We start from the raw sequence: 17,393 nt of genomic DNA, 5'->3' as shown, positions 1-17,393 counted from the left end.
ATTGTGGACCGATCAGTCTTAGATCCGAAAGGTGGCCAAAAGATCATATCCTCACCCACGTTGATAACTGATTCCTTGGCAATTGACAGGAAGGTCAAGTCGTGGACCCTCCGACCTGCTGCTAAAAGAAGCAGTGTTGCCGTACGTCTTGAGAGCTCAAACAAGGTTAGGTCTGGCGTTGCACGGAACAACCAGTTCACGATCTCAGCGTGCCAGATAGGAGACCTGATCTCCGGAGGTCTGCTGATATTGATGGCTTTTAAATCTTCAGATGATTTGCCGGCACAGAATGTTGTTACTGCCGAGCGATGCAACAGAATGGTATTGTAGGCCAACTTTTTTCTGAGGAGGAGGTCAGCTACAAACCTGGCTAGCTGTGGAGCCTTCGGCGAGGTGCGATTAATGTCCGCGATCTCGCACCATTTTAACCATCTCTGAATAGGGGCACGATAGGTACCGATGGTGAATTGGTGCCAGCTGGTAGACAGTAATTGTCTCTCTGGGGAGGACCAGTCATTGGTTAGCGAGGTCCAGCCCCAGTTTTCCACACCTGAAGACAGATTTTTTCCACCTGTGGTGGGGGGAGTCCCGTGGTGAGGTCTAGCAGAGTTTCCTTCAGATTCTGAATTTTTATTGGTGGTGAAATCGCTCTGCTGGCCAGATCTGCCCTCCAGAATATCTGTTCCCACTCGGGGGCTATTACTAGATAGGTTTCCTGACACTTGTTGAGGTGTGCTAACGTTCTGGGTAGTAGACTGGGAGGAGGGAAGACCCGGGCTAGATTGAACCACCATGGCCGACTGAAGGCGTCGTGAAAGGATGCAGATTGATCGGTAGAGTCCAGTGAGACGTAGTAAGTGACTACTGCTACCTTCTGCTTGCGAAGAGGTCGATTTCTGGGACCCCCCATTGTTTGAATATCTGTTCAGTGGCTGCTGGAAGGAGGTGCCATTCTGGGAGTGGCTTTCCTCTAGAGAGGCTGTCGGCAATCCCGTTGTACCTTCCGGGGAGACACGACGCGGATAAGTTGATTTGCAAATTGTCCACAAGCTGAAGGAGACGATAGGTTAGCTCTAGGAGATCGAAGGACTTGGTTCCACCTTCTTTCCTTATGTATGACGCTAGCGACCTGTTGTCTGTTTGTAACATGACGTGCGAGCCCTGAATTTGAAGGGCTATTTCGCGTAACGCTGAGAGAGCTGCAAACATCTCCTTCTTGTTGGAGTGCCAGTTTCTCTGCTCGTTTGTCCAGGTCCCTGCCATATGATGAGATCCTAACTGGGCTCCCCAGCCGCTGTCCGCTGCGTCCGTCGTCAAGAAGAATTGGGCTGGTGGCTTGTGGAGTGGGGAGTTCAGGTGAACTGCCTCCGACCACCACTTTAGCTCGTTTTTTGCTGTTGTGGGGATACGGAGTTTTTGGCGAGGTCTCCTCCGGTTGAAATTCGTTAAAAAGATCTGTAGGTAACGAGAGTGGAGGCGCCCTCTGGGTATCACGTAATCGGCGAAGTTGAGGTGCCGCAATAGTGTTTGGAGTTGCTTTAGAGAGCAGACTCCACTGGACTTGAGTTCTTCTGATAAAAGGTGGATTTTGAGTGCCTTTTTTACTGGAGAGACATGCGGTTCTCCACAGTGTTCCAGGTTAAACCTAGGAAGTCCAGTTCTTGACAGGGCTCCAGGATGCACTTCTTTAGGTTGACGTGCCAGCCCAAAAACTCTAGTCTCTTCATTGCTTGGATGGCTTGAGAGTGTACTGTGGCTCGGTTCAGGGAGGCCAGCAGAAAGTCGTCTAGGTAGACTACGACCCTCACACCTTGTGCTCGAAGGGTCTCCGCAACCCAATTCAATACCATCGCAAAGGTGTGAGGGGCAGATGAGAGGCCAAAGGGCAAGCTCGTCATCTGGTAGAGCTCCCCGTTGTAAGACAGACGGAGGAGCGACCAGTGGCTCTGCACCACCGGTATGTGATAATATGCGTTGGGTAAATCGATTCTTACCAACCAATCTCCGTTCTGGAGAAAGTCTGGGATCTTGTGATGTGAGATCAACTTGAACTTTTTAGTCCTTATGTGTTGATTTAGTCCTCTCAGGTCGAAAATTAGTCGAAACTCTCCGTTGTTCTTCGTTATTAGGAACATGCGGGAGATGAAGCTTGGTCCAGGGTTGTGGGGTCGCTCTAGAACATTCTCAGACAATAATAACTGAATTTGGTTTGACATGGCTGCTGATACCTTTGTTTTGAAGGGAGAGGAGTGCCAATTTGGGGTGAGAGTTGGTCTTGAGCACAGGGGGATTCGTGATGCTGAGATAATTTTTAAAATTGATTGTGGGGCTCCCAGCTCCTCCCAACGCTGTACAAAAGCTGACAACTGGCCTCCTGAGAACGGCTAAGCCGTTGGGTAGTCATTTATCCTCTGGCTTACGAAAGGAATCATTTGACCTTGGCCTGGGCTGAACTCTCTTAGTGTCACTCCTTGGTTTAAAGCCCTGGGTACGCGCCACAGGACTCGGCCGCGTGGTGTTACCTGAGGATGTACCTTTCCCTGTACCCCTTTGAAATTCACGTTTGAATGTTGGCCTTTTGATTGCGTAAGATGGGGTACCGAGCCAATTCTGAGGTCCTCCTAACGATTGAATCAGGGGATTCAGACTGTCCTTGCCAAAGAGGTAATCCACACTCGGAAGGATCTTCGTCATGGCCGCCTGTACGTTTTTACTCTGGACTTCTGTTAACAGGCGTTCTCGCCTGATCTCCACACATTCTGCCCTTTTTCCGCAGATGATCTGGAGAATTTGCATAAAATTTGACGCCATCTTCGATTCTGGGCCGAAGGTTGAAGCCAGTTTGTGGAACAGCGTGTGTGGGTTCAACTCAGTAGGGTTGTTGGACGTCCAATTGACCACTTCCTGAAAACCCTCCTGCAATAATTCCTTCTGTTCGAGAACGGCATTTGCCAAACTTGCGGGGACTCGTTCTGTTGGGGCGACTGAATCCTTCCTCTTGTCGAGATGACAGAGCTCTTCGTTTATTTTCAAATCGGTGAACCCTGGGTAGGCTTGAAAATACCTAAGAGCTTCAGAGAACCTCACCTCCGTCCAAACAGAGGTGTTGAAACGTTGTAGTGAGGCCAATGTCTCGAGACGCTTCGTCACTGCGGGTTTGATTGCCTTGTTTTCAGCAACGTCTGTTTTCAACTCAACAAACTCTAGTACTCTGGGTTGCACGGGCCTCGTCAGGAAGTTTTCCTGCCCGAGATCCGGTTCATTTTCTGTTTTCTGTTGATCCTGGGGGAGAACCATTGATGCCAGGAAGTTTATTAGGTTCTGGAGGTCTGACAGTAACTCGTCATCATAACGGCTTCGTTTTGCGGCTGGGGACGAACCGATGCTTCGGTCGCCATCTTTGATTGGAGAATTTTCTCTTTCCGACTTTTCAGGGTTTTCCAAGTCTCTGTCGTCCTGGACCACACTTTCGATATCACAATCACGCTCTTGTGACATTTCGGGAATGGTTACGAGCGTAGGAAAGAGAAATAATACACTCCTAAAAATTACGACTATGTCGAGCAAAAGTTTTTTGGTGTGTTAACACGGCGAAAGTACTCAACGCTATGACGAAAAGCGCAGACATATCCGTATAGGCTGGTGACCACGTGACCCCATTCTACTACGGACGACTACTAGAGGGAGCAAGAGAGGGAGGATAAAGACGAGTACCCAACAGCGTCTCTCATCTAGGGATGCCGTGTATCGGCCAATAGCATATAATGAAAATGTCCGATAAACAATTTGTACGCGTTTCAAATCCCAAAACTATCATTAGAAAAAATCAAGTTCAAAGATTTTACCTAGACATGAGCAGATTTGGAGGAGAATCGTTGGACATTATTGATCAAAACTTTGGAAAAATGTTCCTAATAATACGGTGAAGAGAAAAGCCACAATTTGGAAACAATTCTCTGCATTTTGTGCAGACAGTAAATATACGCTGGAAGCCACAACTACCAGTGAAGAACCATACCATATGACGTGAAATGCCACACATTTAATTGCTTGAAATTGGAGTGAAAATAATAATCCAGCCAAGTACCCCTCGACCTTCAAAATTAATCGGATATCTCCCTCCAGTTTCCCTGCGTAGCAGCGACTACTGATTATTTTTATGTTTTAAGATCTACACCACTCTCTTCGACCATTTTTACAGTGAGGTTCATAAGTTGGGGGGGGGGGGGGGAGGGGGTCAACATTAAAAGGATTTCAACAATTAGAAAAAGGGAAATAGTTGAAATTGGTTATGGAAGTTGTGTTCAAATTTTGAAACGAAAAAAATGCTGAGAATTTGACGTGTCCGATGCGGGATCTGGTTCGCTGGATATACAGATATGGCCATCCGATGATGCGCTTATAACAGCTGCCCAGTATTAGGACTATCTGAGGGAGCGCATTCGACCGCCAGATTCACTTCCAGTTGAGCTTTTACTTAAAACATTTGTAACCCCTTAAAAATGCTAAAATTCGAATTCTTTTAAAAGGTATGTCGATACAAAATAAAAACATTTCAAATTCACTTGCATGGCCATAGAAACCTGGGATTAATAAAATATCACTAAATAATTTTATCAAAACATAAAAATCAAATTGGTTGAGATGTGAACACATAAAACAATAAGAAAAATAATCATCAGGAACAGAGTGCAGGGATTCTCAAGTGTAAATGTTTTCATAACATCATATAGTGTGCCGAGGCAGATATTTTGCACTCTTCCCCCGCCCCTAATGATTAGCCATACCATGGCAGGTTAGGTTTTTGCTGCCGTTGGATACCCCACTTCCTAGTAGATTACTACCCTTCCCCCTCGCAACCCTTCTCTGCAGCACTCGCAGTTGCCTCACTGCCATGATATTCAGAGCAGAGGACCCCCACGGGACATCACACCTTGTGACGATTCGCAAAGGGATTCCCCTCATTAAGAGGATCGCGGAGAAGACAGCGAGAAGTGTACCGATGTCCATTCCCGTTTGGAATGGGGAACTTGCATGATTTTTTTTTATTTTTTTTTTACATAGTTAATGGTCCTAATAATAGATTTTTCATGAAAAATCATTTAAAAAATCGTTTAACAATTAATTATCGATTGTTCAGAAAGTGAAATTTTCAAATGCTCCAAAAGTTGTCATGACGTCATCAGGCGGGTCCTATACTTCCGCATGTGGCGCCATCTACCGGATCATAGATTCCTACCGTCGGTATATCAAATTTACCTAACCTTAATTGATTAAACCTATTTAAACTGATTTAACCTTAACTGATTAAAACACTCACAAATACTCCAAAATGTCAAATGACAGTAAAAAAGTTAAAAAACAACCATACAAATATTGTTTTGTACCATCGTGTGCGAACTCAACTGTGTCAACCCCGAATAAAGTGTTTATAACAGTTCCTGCGTGCAAAAATATTCGATAATTGTGGTCTGAAGCCGCAGGTTATTCTCACCCATTACTGGGCAGAAGTGACATTTAACAATATAACCTCTACTGTATGTTGACACCGGCTGACGTTTAGAAAAATATCAGTGCTGTCATCTAGCGGCTGCAATAAGAACCCGGAGTCACCGCCTGATGACGTCACGAGCGTTAAACCATGGTTCAAAATTATGCAATTTTCGATTGATTGTTAAAAAAAAACTGCAATGTGTTAGAATGCATTTTTCATTGGAGAGTATTCCATAGGCGTCAAACTATTTATTAATACATTTATTTCTCAAATCTGGGCCGCATGCAAGTTCCCCATTGCCCCGAGAATAGTTCCCGTTGAATTTCCCCGAACTACAAGTTGGAATAGCCCCGGAAAAAGTTGAGGAGTTTGGTAGAAGAGCCGAATATTGATAACTTGTGGAGGAGGAATTTTGGAATTGAGAAGCTGTGGACATCGGCCAACAATTATTTTGCTGCCCCTCCAATATATTTTCTTCTCGCCCCAAATTGAAATATATATTTCCCTGTCCCCTTGAAATAACTTCTCCCCAATGGTAAGCCTTCCTTTTATAATTGAATTCCCCTGAGCATTCCACCCCCCTTAGTTTTTCTTTTTCAGTAGATATAAAATTAATAGTTTCCCTAACTTCTTCCCTCAATTCTTGAATAATATTAGAATTTCCTTTGTTTAATTTATATGGATTCCTGCGTATGTCACAGGCTGGTTAGCCTTACCCCCTTCCCTCGAACCTCATTTAAAAAGGGCTGAAATTTTTTGTGATAAAAAATTATAAGATAAAGTGGGGGATTAGATTAAATATATTAGTAATCTTCAAACTCCGCCTGAGTTATTATGTTTTGCCGCCATTTGTATAATTATTTCAGCAGGCCTTCCCTTTCAATATAAAAATACTGAAAGGGAAAATTCTCCACTTTTGGTGATTCAGCCGAGAGGAATTAAGTATAACAAAATTCCTCAAGGCTAAGGGCACAATATAGACAACATTTATGAACGAAGAATTGTTAAGCGCACTACAACGAATAAATTGGCAAATATTTCATCCATTGAGGCTTTTATTCGAAACAACCCAAATCTCTAGTCCATCTGTCCCTGCAGTAAAGAGCATATTTTCGCTGGAACCCGAACCAGAGAACACTGGTAAGTATCGTGATGGACATAATACCGAGGTGGGTTTTTATTAACATTTTCAGAAGGCAAATTTTGGTAAAGCACCTCTTCTACTTCGTCGTAAAATTTGCACCCTCCTTGGGCCCCATAATGGGGCCAGGGGGTCGGGAATGCAGGTTATATATATTTTTTCAATAAAATAAAATATTTGAGTGCAGGGCCGGATTTTATCGACACTTTCAATGGGGGAAATATTGCTATAGCACTCCTGCTTCATGGTGAACTTTCTACCCAATACCTACTCTACCTCCCCCCCTGCCCCGTAAACTTTCCACCCCCTGGGAGCATGATAATAACACCTATAATAAAATATTTCAGATACATATGTTTAAAAAAATTTTATTTCTCATTTCCAACTATTCTACATTATTCATAAACGAACTGATCTTCCTTTCTTTTCTTTTTGGACTTTCGGAATAGAAGATTGCATTTTTGTAGGGCGGGAGCAAAAAGATTTATGCGGAAATGATGTTTTTTAAAGAACTCGTCTACCAAAAAAATTGGTGATTATTTTTTTCATCCCGATTTCAACCAATCACATGGTGGCATTTCCGGTCACGTGGTACAAGTAAAACGGTTTTACTTCGCATATTTTTCGAGTATTTCCCTGTTTGCTGCTAAGCAGTGAAAATATCCGATAAACAATTTGGATGCGTTTCAAACCCCAAAACTGTCATTAAAAAAAATCAAGTTCAAAGACTTTACCTCGACATGAGCAGATTTGGAGGAGAATCCTTGGACATTATCGATGAAAAAATAAAAAAAATGTTCCTAATAATACGGTGAAGACAAAAGCCACAATTTGGAAACAATTCTCTGCATTTTCTGCAGCCAGAAAATATACGCTGGAAGCCACAACTACGAGTGAAAAACTATGTGATATTTTAAAATATTGGGCTTATCATATGAATAAAACTAATGGTGAGGATTATAAAGAAAATGTAGTGAAAACAATGTGGAATCAGATTGCAAAAATGGTTCAAGACAAATATTCCAAGGAGTTTGAGAGAGAAATCAATCCTTTCAAGAGTTCACTGTTCTAATCAGCTCGGGACGCCAGAAATGCTAAGAGACGTGTAATCCAATCTAATCCTGATAAAAGAACAACCAATGCAACAGCTTTTGATAAGAGCAACCTTAAAGCTATGGTGAATGTTTGGGATGAAGAGATACCAGAAGGATTGCAGAGAAAAGTTTTTATTATTATTTCAGTGGAATTGGCTGGGAGAGGGGGTGAAGGAGTATCAGCTATCGTGCATCATTTCAGAGAGGAGCTAAAGAACGATGGTTCACTCACGGGAAGGATTGAGTATAATCCTGTCTTTACGAAGACAACCCAAGGTGGAGACAAAAAATGCGCCAATAGCAAGTGGCTAATTTGAAATAAAGATAATCCTGAAAGTTGTCCAGTCAGATCGTTGAGGAAATTTCTTTCAAAACGAGGAAGTAATAAAAACCACTGACAGATTATTTTTGACAGTAAACCACAATTGGGAGAAACAAAAAAACACGGGGTGGTATAAAGACGGGCCTGGTGGGAGAAATTTGATTGGAAAATGGATTAATGATTCAGCTAAAAGAGCAGGGTTTGATATCGATCATAAAAAAATTACAAATCACTCCAGTAGAGCAACTGCTATATCCACTTTGGCAAAGGCGGGTATTGGAGAACAGCAGATCATCGAAATAACTAGTCATTTTAATGCTAACTCCATAAGACCATATCGGCAACTCAATCAAGAGCACCATGAAAATATTTTGAATAAAATGAGACAAGATCCACCCAGAGCCGATCCTAGGCCATTCGCAGACTCGACCAATCCCCACATTCTAACCAAGTCTAATCCCCTCGGACCCAATATCGTGTATAATAATTGCACGTTTCATTGCACGAATTATCATACTAGTTCATAAGATATTCTGGTTGTAAAAATTTAAAATTGAGATTTCCTAATAAAACCATTTTACTTATACCATATGACGTGAGATGCCACACATTTAATTGCTTGAAATTGGGGTGAAAAAAATAATCCAGCCAAATATCGGGATGAGTTTAGCAGAAAAACCCTCGCGCTTCGCGCTCGGGATTTTGAACCTCCAAAACTTATCCCTCTCGTTGCTACGCAATGAAACTCTCGGGAAATATCCGATAATTTTGAAGGTCTTCGGGTATTACTACGAAATATCCAGGGATCGGTGAAGAATAATTTGGCACTGATCTGAGATCTGTAAACAATTTTCCCACAATTGATCACCTGCATAATGGCCACCATCAATTACAGTGGCAGATTCTGAAACAGAGAATAACGGCATTTCAAATGACAAATCAAAATTTCAATTTTTAAATATGGAAAATATGATTATAATTAATGTATTGGTGGAATGTTACTATCTATCATACTTACAAGAGTGGCACGTCGACACACTCACTCTCGATTCATTAAAAAAAATCCATTTCAGTCGACGCACAATTAGGCATCGCGAATTAGCTGGATTTCTCGGTTGCAGGTACAGCATTTACGTGCGGGAAATATCCGCGGTTTCACCAACATGCTGGGCCTGCCCACTTCAACACAATAATTTTTAATTGTTTCTGCGCGCAAATATTTACTGCTACAGGAGAAACAATAATACCGCCGGAAAAATAGAAAATACTTTAAACGTTGACAAGAGACGCCGGTTAGATTTTTCCCGAGACCTTTCATTTTCACAATTTCTCGTTTTACGTTTGCCGAGTGGACTATGGAAGGAAACTGTGACGATTTTCAATTATTTTAGTGAATATATCCACTAAAGAATATATGCAGAAATAATTGAACATCGCCACTGTGCGCTTCTATAGATAAAGGAAAACCAAACCAAAATCCTGAAATTTTTAAAATCCACGAACCTCCAAAAACTATTACAGAAGTTTAATAGCAACGACAAAATTTTCTTCATTTTCACTTTTCTATTATATCTCTGCCCTTTGTGGCAGAAATATCGAACGGTAAAATTTGAAGGCAAAATAACATGCAGATTAAATTGAATTTTTTTCTCCTACGAAGGATTTGAGAATATTTTGCAGTGAATGGGGTTGCCGAAATTAGAAAAAATTTACTTCGCTGGAACTTTAAAGGATTCTTCTATTGCATTCATATTTGAAACAACTGCTGACATACGTCGAAAAAACAAACATAATTTTTTGTAAAAAAAACCCAAGTAACCAGTTTTATCCTCATAACCCTGCTGACCCTTGACCGGTTTCCTGGTCACTGACGTGAGGTTTCACTGCCTCCCAAATTATCCTGGTAAAGTTTGACCGACCCCCTACTGCCCCTTGTGATGCTTGAGCTACCTTCTAGTGTCTCTGGTGACCGTCTTGCATTTTCACTCGCCCCCCATCTAATCATGGTAACGCTTCCTAAGCTCGACCGACCCCCTCGTAACCCCCGGGATGCTTGAAGTGTAACTTCTCTCCAAGAAATCCTCGTAACTCTGTCAACATCTTCCTTGGAGAGGGATCTGAATTTTCCGCTTAAGGTTTTACCTCCGTTATTGCGTTAAAGAAAACCATTCGTCCGCTCCCAATTCAAATTTTGAAATGAACCCACCGTCATTCATTAAGGATTTGATGACGAATCCAGTTGTGCTAATTTCAGTTCTTCATCTCTATTAGATGTCGAGAAATGACATTTTCAATCTCGGGAGATATTGCATAGTCTCGTATAATTTTTTTAATAGCGGTGGAATGTCGGGGCATTTCTTAGCGGTCGGATTCCATTGAGTTCGCCACCGCGTTTTGAAAAAGAAGAACGTAGTTCTCCTTGGAACAGCGTTGATTTCATTCCTTAATATTTATCAGGGAGGGTGAGCCATTTTTCTATTAGTGGGGGAATTCCCGGGCGCCTCTGCGCCAAGATTCCATCCATTCCATTAGATTTTAATTGGAAGCCAGGTTAATGAAAAATAGACGTTTAAGTGAGAGCAATTTTATTCTACGATTATGTGTTCACACTTCGAAAGCAGTCGTCGAACTGACAAACGATCTTGAAATCTCAAAAACCAAAGCATCGGCATCATGGTTTCTTTCTTTCCATGAACAGAGATTGGTTTATATTATTTCATAAACATTCATTGGTGTTTTCGTCGTAAGACCACACAGACGGACTCTCCAAGAAACAATGACCTCATAGTATTAATATAAACTGATATAGGTCCGTAATACGATCATATTGTTTTTACTCTTTTCAATAATCGTGCTTCGACTTTCCTCGTGGATGTTATTTTTTCTTTGCTGAGATTAGGGTAGCACACCCAGCCGCCAGAACCGACAATGGCGCGTCCCTCCGTTGGGAGCATTCCTAGCGTTGGTGTGAAGTTACCTGGCTTGTGGGATCGGAGTCTCTGTCTCTATTTTAGTCTATTCTCTTGGGTTCCTCCGCGAGATTTTTTTGTCAAACAATAGTCCTGATCAAAGAGGATGGACTACAGTAGAGGCTCAGTTCTGTAGGTTTGAGTGACGCCAGTAGCATCGTAGTACCTCACCCCAGGTGAGGCAGGGCGCCATACGCAATGTTGGGGTGTCTGCCCGTCAGCCTACTCGATAATTCCTCAGTAGCAGTACCGCTACTGAATCACCGAAATTGTTTTTTTTTCCATTGAAATTAGGTTACAGTAGGGTGAACAGGAAGGAGGATACTTCATTTAAAATTAAAGAGATTGGGAAGTCGTTATTCCAAACCCAACTACCGGGTTCGATTCTACCATTTTTTTGTAATTACAAGCAATTCTTAATCCCTATCTTTCTACACAAAATCCTCATTTTCAGAATTTCTTTGAAATCGCGAACTAAGAAACCATTCGATTATTCTGTCAAAAAGTTGAAAAAAGAAATGCTCGAACCGAACCCAGTCGTTGGGTTTGTAATGACGGCTTCCTAATCTCTTTAATTTTAAATGAAGCATTCTCATATTCTCCCTCTTGCTCATCCTAGTGTTACCTAATTTCAATGCGAAAACAATTCAGAAACTCAGTAGCGGTACTGCTACTAAGGAATTGTTAAGTCGGCTGACGGACAGCCACTCCAGCATTGCGTGTGGCGCCCTGCCTCTCCTGGAGTGCGGTACTACGATGTCGCTCGGGTCACTCGAATCTCCAGAACTGACCTTCTACTTTAGTCAATCCTCTATGGCCCTGATGGCGGTGTTATTTACGCTGTCTACCAAAGAGGATAGACCAAAGTAGAGGCTCAGTTCTGGGGGTTTGACTGACGCCAGTTTCTCCACGTTACCGACACGATTTCACCCCCGAGGAGACGGGGCGCCACGAGTCCTACTGGGGTATCTGCATATCAGCCAAGTCGGGGGGCTCCGTTCGTACTTGTTCAACTGTACAAATGATCAACTGTACACAGAATTTTCAGACAGTAAGAGCACCACTGTGAAGGGATTCAACTGTCGAGAGAAAAAGCTAGGCTGTACATGTGGACCCAGCGCCACATGTACAGCCTAGCTTTTTAGAATTTTAGAATTTTCAAACGGTGCTCTCACCGTTTGAAAATTCTGTGTACAGTTGATCATTTGTACAGTTGAACAAGTACGAACGGAGCCCCCCCGCTTGGCCGATATGCAGATACCCCAGTAGGACTCGTGGCGCCCCGTCTCCTCGGGGGTGAAATCGTGTCGGTAACGTGGAGAAACTGGCGTCAGTCAAACCCCCAGAACTGAGCCTCTACTTTGGTCTATTCTCTTTGCTGTCTACTGTCGCGTAGACCGCTACAGCGCTACTTATCATATAGGTTCCCTATGACTTTCATGTCATTACTAGATTTAGCCTCTTGCGTTCAAATATGATACTCAATAATTTCAAGTTTTGAGAAAAAGTCAAACCTTTGTATTGTTTTAAATACTTTTGAAGATAAAAAAACATATCCTCTTGAAAATGGTTAGTGTCAGAATCTTGTGAGCGGTAACAAGTAATAAATCTTGAAATTTATCGACGTAGCTCAAGCCTCTAAAATAAAACATTCTTTGTATAATTTTTTGTAGGAGTTTCTAAATGTAATTTGAGTCCCACATCAAACCGTTCAAGTCGTAAAACCTTTTCTCGGAGACAGTCTGCTTTCTCCGAGAAAAACACAAGTATTTTCTCTCTATCTCCCTCTTTAAAATCCACATGTGAGGCCCCTTTGTTAAAATCATATGTCCCCGGAGACAAAGCTGAGTAAGCCCAGAGGATCGTGGGGGTGTAGAGCCAACCCCCTAACTGAGCTCAAGGCCACGATTGGTCTCCTACTCCTATTTGTGAAACAAGCCCTTCGTCCTGACTCTTAATCTAAAATTGAAGAATGATTGTAAGGCAGTTCGACTTCAGACACCGAAAAGGTAAGTTAAGTCTACAACTTAAGAATAAAAGTTTCAATAATATAATCTCACTAAATCGGTATCTGTGTTCAATTATTCAATTTAAAATTCCCGCAGTTGTGAAGCAGAGTGGTTTTGCACTCGACTAAGGTATGATTTAGGGAGGTAATCTCAAACTTTGATGTCGCCGACAAGAAAACAGGGGACAAGTACCTCCGGAAGCCGTGCGCGGCGCTGTACACCGTCTTCTCCTCTAAGGTATGATTCAGCCAGGTAATCTCAAGTGAAAAACAGGGGACAAGGTCTCGCAAGCGCCACGAGGGCGCGCGGCGATCACTTTCACCTTCCCCTTAACTCCTGGTCATCCCCACTCTTCTAAGCTGTTCGGCGCAGAGATTATTTCTTAAAATGCAAAATGATTTTAAAGAGTACGGAAAAATGTGAAAAAATTCTTTACAAGGAAGAAAATAAAGGAAAAACACAAAAATAATGAGAATCATTGTTATTTTTTGTTTAAGTTCCTATCTCTTTCTCCATGATTTTCCCACTCATTCCCGCGAATTAGTGAACTATTTCATAAAGAAATATAGAATAATCTATTTTTTTTATTGATTACGAATAATGGGATACTAGTAATATTCAAAATAATGTAAGTAAATTCATTGATTCACCCATAAACCAAAATGTTTTTTCACGAAGGGGTGTTGGAGTGTGGGGAGATTTGTTTACAATTCGCGATTACCCATTGGTTTATCCTATCGAGACATTTAGGAATCGATTTACAGATCGTGTGCTAATCGAATCTGTGAAAATGGTGAAATCGTGTTCAATTGGGAATTGTAAAAACTCATCGTGGGACAGTTATCGGTTTATGTTTTTCACGTAGAATGTATGAAGTGATGAATAGATTCTTTAAAAAATTACCATTCATCCTTTTCCTATCCATGTTTTTCTTTATAATTTTCCGATGTGCATGTCAACCCGTTTTTGGGAGAAATTGCAAAAAAAAATTGAGCGCCTTCGCCGAGATTTGAACGCTCCACCGTAGAAATTGTCGAGTAGTGGGGACGAAACGCGCATGAGGAGAAGACGGTGTACAGCGCCGCGCACGGCTTCCGGAGGTACTTGTCCCCTGTTTTCTTGTCGGCGACATCAAAGTTTGAGATTACCTCCCTAAATCATACCTTATTCTCCTCATGCGCGTTTCGTCCCCACTACTCGACAATTTCTACGGTGGAGCGTTCAAATCTCGGCGAAGGCGCTCAATTTTTTTTTGCAATTTCTCCCAAAAACGGGTTGACATGCACATCGGAAAATTATAAAGAAAAACATGGATAGGAAAAGGATGAATGGTAATTTTTTAAAGAATCTATTCATCACTTCATATATTCTACGTGAAAAACATAAACCGATAACTGTCCCACGATGAGTTTTTACAATTCCCAATTGAACACGATTTCACCATTTTCACAGATTCGATTAGCACACGATCTGTAAATCGATTCCTAAATGTCTCGATAGGATAAACCAATGGGTAATCGCGAATTGTAAACAAATCTCCCCACACTCCAACACCCCTTCGTGAAAAAACATTTTGGTTTATGGGTGAATCAATGAATTTACTTACATTATTTTGAATATTACTAGTATCCCATTATTCGTAATCAATAAAAAAAATAGATTATTCTATATTTCTTTATGAAATAGTTCACTAATTCGCGGGAATGAGTGGGAAAATCATGGAGAAAGAGATAGGAACTTAAACAAAAAATAACAATGATTCTCATTATTTTTGTGTTTTTCCTTTATTTTCTTCCTTGTAAAGAATTTTTTCACATTTTTCCGTACTCTTTAAAATCATTTTGCATTTTAAGAAATAATCTCTGCGCCGAACAGCTTAGAAGAGTGGGGATGGCCAGGAGTTAAGGGGAAGGTGAAAGTGATCGCCGCGCGCCCTCGTGGCGCTTGCGAGACCTTGTCCAGCTCCGAGAAGTTATCAACTTATTATTCTAATCAATTATCCCGCTCATGCCCAATCGTTTGAAGGTCCTTTGCAGGTCTATGATAGATAAGAATTATTGTTTGATCGATCATCGTTTTTTTAAAATGAATTTTTCAAAAAAATGAAATATTTCTACGGAAGTTATCATCTTTTTTTTTTTAATTTAGCCCTAGAATGTTGAATGACCGCTCAAACGATTGAGAATCGTTTGCAGATGATTGATAGATGATCATCAATCCCCTACAGAACACTAATTATGAATTATTGATTAAAAATCATTTTGAGGTTACTGAGCTCAGCGGCGGCGGAGTAGGGAGGTCGCCATATTGTATCCAACAGCTGACGGTTTGCTTTTTGAGGCATGGCGAAAAACTACTCCGAAACAACTTCTTTCCAATCAAACTCACGATCTCATCTACAGGAGCAGGGCGCAAATATTGTTATCTCTTCGTGACACTGACGTATGTTATTCTACTGAGAAAATGTGGAATGACATTCCAATATTAGAAATCGAAGTATGTGGTACACCAGCCGATGTTTGGAGGAATTGTCTTTTTAATGAACCGAGCCAATGGAAAAAGTATGATTTTACTTGTGGGAGCTATATCCAACCCATTTCGATCTTGGAGCCGAATATTCCTAAACCATTGATCACATCAAACAAGTTACTTTTACCTCTGGAGTTTCATAAAGTTTTAAAAAAGGTGCAATGTCGCCGACCTCTTTGTAGCAGCAGATGCAATGTAGAGACAACCCAATTTTCATCTATTCATTCATTTGAAGCGATCAACTAAGTGTTTGCTGGGGAATGTATTTAAAATGATTGAAATGGGCGATCAGTATCAGTGAGTATTACTTTACATCAATTACATTCAAATATTATTTCTTTGGTTTCTAATGTACAATTATTCAAAATTGTTGCAGAATTGCTGGGGTCATCAGTGCATTTCATGACCGATACGTGGCCTTTTGTTTAGTGACTGGAAAGTGGTGGTTGTACGACAACCAGCAGCCAAACATCCAAATGACATCAGATGTAGAATTCGTTGAACTGGTTGGATTAGTTTATTTATTATATTTTAAAAAGTACAATGAGTTGCTAAGCATGTTAAAAAAAATATCACTTACCAAAGTTATTCTATCAATGATGAATAATTATTTGTTTTCCAATAAAAAAATATAATGATTAGAAAATTTATTCAAGTCTTATCTTTTAAATAAAGAAAAATTCTCATCTAGTTTACTACTGGGAAAGATCTTCAGCAAAATTCATCAACTATGAATCCTCTCGAGCTCCCCAGATGCAAAATGCTCAAAAGACTTGACATATAATCTGTAAGAAATAGGCAGCATGTGAAAATAATTATCTATTCGTCGATCAGCCACTTCACAGCTTTCTCATATCAAGCAATATTGCAATTTTATACTACAAATGAAAATCAAAGTCTAAAAATGACGGAAAAATTAGAACGTCAATGAAAAATAATTGGTAATGAACAAGTATACAGGCTTACCGTTGATCCATTTTTAGTGGCTTTTCGAATAATCCATTTCATTCAATCGGTTGCCATGCAAACTGGTTATGAATTAAATAAACATAATAGAAAATTAGAAGCATAGAGATGTGAATAACATTCGGCTACGCATAAAAATGGCAGCAGCAATCAGCTGTTGGATGCAATATGGCGACCTCCCTACCCTGCCGCCGCTGAGCTCAGTAACCTCAAAATGATTTTTAATCAATAATTCATAATTAGTGTTCTGTAGGGGATTGATGATCATCTATCAATCACCTGCAAACGATTCTCGATCGTTTGAGCGGTCATTCAACATTCTAGGGCCAAATTAAAAAAAAAAAGATGATAACTTCCGTAGAAATATTTCATTTTTTTGAAAAATTCATTTTAAAAAAACGATGATCGATCAAACAATAATTCTTATCTATCATAGACCTGCAAAGGACCTTCAAACGATTGGGCATGAGCGGGATAATTGATTAGAATAATAAGTTGATAACTTCTCGGAGCTCTGAATCATACCTTACACTCGACAGGCATCGGACCTGCCACCTGGAAGCCAGCGAACCAGACAGGGACATAACACTACGCTTTCAAATAAAGCCGGGAGTCGACTACGCATATTTTGATTATAGTAATCTGTTATCTATTCCCATTTAAGGATTTTTGCTGATAACGTGGGCCAATCATATTAAAAACTACACATCGATGCAAATTGTAATTATAATAGACTCTAATACCGCCAGTTACCTCGTTTTCCCTGTTCGATTAACAGTTAAATCCAGTTAAAAAGTGTTGCAAAATTTATAACAAATATTCAACTACTCAACATACATTATTGAGAATGCTTGATATGCGTAAACAAA

General features: G+C 40.8%; 1 protein-coding gene and 1 long non-coding RNA gene across 2 annotated transcripts in view; one reads left to right on the top strand and one right to left on the bottom strand.

The window, feature by feature from the left end:
- LOC135168009 (asparaginyl-tRNA synthetase) overlaps window positions 1–17,393 on the bottom strand; it is a 31,672-nt gene that overhangs the window by 12,339 nt on the left and 1,940 nt on the right. The gene's annotated exons all lie outside the window — the stretch shown is intronic.
- LOC135168016 (uncharacterized) lies at window positions 12,121–14,186 on the top strand. Its single transcript, XR_010299963.1, has 3 exons — window positions 12,121–12,589; window positions 12,694–13,029; window positions 13,126–14,186. It is a non-coding gene; the product is annotated as an uncharacterized LOC135168016 (long non-coding RNA).

This window comes from Diachasmimorpha longicaudata, chromosome 12 (genome assembly GCF_034640455.1).
Source record: "Diachasmimorpha longicaudata isolate KC_UGA_2023 chromosome 12, iyDiaLong2, whole genome shotgun sequence".
In the NCBI taxonomy this organism is placed as follows: Eukaryota; Metazoa; Arthropoda; class Insecta; order Hymenoptera; family Braconidae; genus Diachasmimorpha; species Diachasmimorpha longicaudata.
The sequence above is the reverse complement of the archived record's forward strand: the minus strand, read 5'-3'. Positions and strand labels throughout refer to the sequence as shown.